Source organism: Chaetura pelagica, unplaced genomic scaffold (genome assembly GCF_000747805.2).
Source record: "Chaetura pelagica isolate M959 unplaced genomic scaffold, ChaPel_1.0 scaffold69, whole genome shotgun sequence".
Lineage (NCBI taxonomy): Eukaryota > Metazoa > Chordata > Aves > Apodiformes > Apodidae > Chaetura > Chaetura pelagica.
This window is the reverse complement of record NW_009970724.1, coordinates 1992214-1995480: the sequence shown is the minus strand read 5'-3', so window position 1 is coordinate 1995480 and position 3267 is coordinate 1992214.

Sequence of the window (3267 nt, the reverse complement as noted above, 5' to 3'; positions counted from 1 at the left end):
GACTTCCTTTCTCTTTGACAGACACAAACCGCTCCTTTGTTTGCACCAACAATGAAGTGCACACTTGCCCGGGAAGGGTGTGCAGTGCCAGGGCGGTGGGCGCCCGGCGCTGCCGGGGCGAGGTGGGGCTGTGCTGAGAGGCAGCTCTGCCCTCGCTGCGCTGCTCCGGATTTCGTCTCCTGCTGCCTGGGAGGAGGCAAAGATGCCCTCTAGGATGCTTCGGCTCCCCTCCCCCAGCCTGCCTGGCTTCTCCAGGTCTCCGCAGGCTTTGCCATCTCAGTGGTGTCCTCTGAAGGTGCAGCTGTGGACTGCCGTGGGGCTCTGAGCTGCTGGCTGGAGGCAAGCAGCGTGGTCCCTGCCTAGGGGAAGAAATGTGGGTGGGATCAGAAAACACTTGGAGATTCAGCAGCTTGGAGTCCTCCTGTGTCTGTCTTTTCCAGGGAAGCCTGTGGGATGTTCCTGGTACAAAGTGAAGGAAAGGTGTGCTTTGCTGGGGGCTGGGCTGGTGGGAGGCAGGTGGGTAGAGCTGCTTTGTCAGAGGTGATGCTGGCAGATAAGTGATGCTTCTATTGGCCTGAGCTCTTCTGCCTGCCAGGTTTTCTATGTGGCTCTATTCATAACATTGAATACTGATTGAAGTAGGGGTTTGACTCCACTCTGAATCAGTTAATTCTGGGGTTAGTAACAGCATAAAGAGCTGGTTATCTCTTAAGATCGAAGTCTCTGCAGGTCACCTGCTGTGGAAGTCATTACATGTGGCAGTTGTAGCCAGAGAAGTCTCTGGTGAGACTGTGCCCATCACTCTCTTCTGGTGGTTTTCATGGCAAGGATTTCTGTCCCTGAAAGACTCTTCTGTACCCCACGGTTGTTTATTATGTGATGAGCTGGACAAACACTCCTGCAATTTTGCAGGGCTGTGGGTTGGTGCCCATGTAGCTGAAGAGCATCATTCCGGTGCCAGAGAGATCTAGTTAGATTCCTCCAGCTGTGAGCAGTGGTTGCAGGGAAGTGGGAGGGTGTGGATGCTGTAGGCTGGGCCCAAGCAGGCAGGTCTGAAAGCCCAAGGGCAGCAGGCAGGCAGCTGCTTCTCTTCCTGAGGAAGTGTCAGGTGCTGCACTTCAGGAGCCATCTGAAAGTTGTTCCCTGTATTTTTTCCCCCCCATTTTTCCATAGGGAGCTCTCCTATGACACAGGGAAGGAGCAGGGCCACACTGGGGCTGAGCTGTTGTGGTACAGTTACTGTGTTGTTGCTGTACAGTTATTGTGTCAGTGTCCCCCAGTCTCGACCGAGGGCTGCTTGGCTGCTCTTTGTTTTCTTCCGAGCCTGACCTAGATGCTGCTCTGGCTTCAGCACAGCTAGAGCAGGCTGGCATGGCCGTGCTGTGTGGACCTGCTGAGCGGCTGGCAGCTCTGGGCTGGCTCTGCTCCTCCTGCACCTGCTGCTGAGCTGGGCTCTGCTGCTGCAGTTGGAGGGCTTGGAGGGAAGTCTGGGCAACCTGAGGGCTTCTGGTTGTGAGGATGCTGGTACCTAAACAGTGCCATCTCATTCATGACCTGCATGGGCTTTTGCATGACCAGGGACTGTCCTTGGCATGAGCGACAGCCTGGTGGTGGGGCAATGCTGCCCTGGGGAAGTCACCCTCCTATTGCAGTGGGAACCCTGCTCTGGTGAAGATGGATTGCAGATGTTTGGTTCCTGCTCTGGCTGTGTCTGTCTTGGAGGAGCAGTGCACTAGCAGGACTCGTGCCTTGCATTTTTGGTTTCTCCCAGGTTAGGGGTGGCAGCACCTAGCACTGTGGTGTTGGACAGGAGAAGAGGAATGTGATACCCTCTTCACCTGTTTTCAGTGCTGTTGAATTTTCCCCAGCAGTATCCCCCTTTTTGATATAAGAAGGAAGGCAATGCCATTCCTCCATGAATTTCCCAAGTGCCTGCTCTTGCCCTCTTTTTTTTGTCTGATTCTTTCCAGGTCTTTCCTCCCTTGGCCTGCCTCTCATCCTCTGGGGTGTTTGTAATATTCACTGACGTCTGTTCCCTAGCACATTAGTGGTCTGGCATCTCGGGGCCTTCCAGATTGCTGTGTGCCTCTCTGGAGATGCCTGATGAATGCACAGAGTCTCTCTGGCAGGATGGGTAGGCGGGGTGTTATGGAGCTGACATCCGGAGCCTACTGTGATGGGAGAGGGGTGGCTTTGATCACTGCTCCTCAGAGATGCTGAGCCTCAGGGATGTGGCAGCTGCCTGGGCTGCCTTCCACCCAGGAAGATGGGGAGGAGAAACCCAAGTGCATCTGCTTTCTTCAGATAAAGGTTATTGCCTGTCTTCTGAAACCTGATGAAGAGAATTATGGATATGTCAGGATGGGGGAATGGCATCTCCTGTCTGGTGCATCGCTGGCAGTGGCTTGGCCACTTCTTCCTTAAAGGCAGCTCACTTACATGAGATGTGGCAGCTGTGCTGGGGATGATGGTAAGTTTGTGGCCTCCAGAAGGGAGCTTCGTTCAAAATTGTGGGAAGCAAGGAGTCACCTTGTTTAGCATTTAAGCAGATCTTCACTGCAAAAGCAGATTCCACCCAGAGCCAACCTTGGATGAACACCCTCCTTCCTGTGGCATGATGGTGATGGGATGAAAGGGCAGCACCTTGTGTTTGCCAGGACTTGGTTTTGCCCTACAAGGGCCATCACTGGAGCCTCATGTCAGCTCCCATGTCTTATGGAGGTGCCAGGGGATTCCTTTCAAAATACTTGCAGAGTTGTTCACCGAAGTGATGGGCAGAAATGTGAGATGGTGGACAGACGTGTTTGGACCACCCTTGCAAGTCATCTTGGATTCTGTGATCCCAGGGTTCCTCTCTGGTTCTGTTCACCCTGTACTTGTGCAGGCTCCCAGCCACCACTGCTGAGAGTATGTGTCTCCTACAGACCCCATCCCTTCTGAGGACTGTGCTGTTCTCTGCAAAGGGCTGCTGGCAGCAAAGCAGCAGGAGGGATGCCGAGGCTGCCGAGCCATGTCTGTGCTGCAGCCTCTTCCAGACAGCCAGGGACTTGATGTGGGAAGCTGGGCTCCAAGAGGGCTGTGTAGTGGCAGCCCCTCTTATTAGGAGTGGGGGAAAAAACCCAGTTCTTTGGGACTGCTGGCAAAGCGTGGGTGCCATGAGCAGGAGCAGCACGCCTGGCAGCACACGCACGGCTTGATTTCGCATCCATTTGCTGTGCTCAGTGCTTCAGCAGGCTGCTGCCTTCCCGGGGCTGTGGCTGCCTGCCC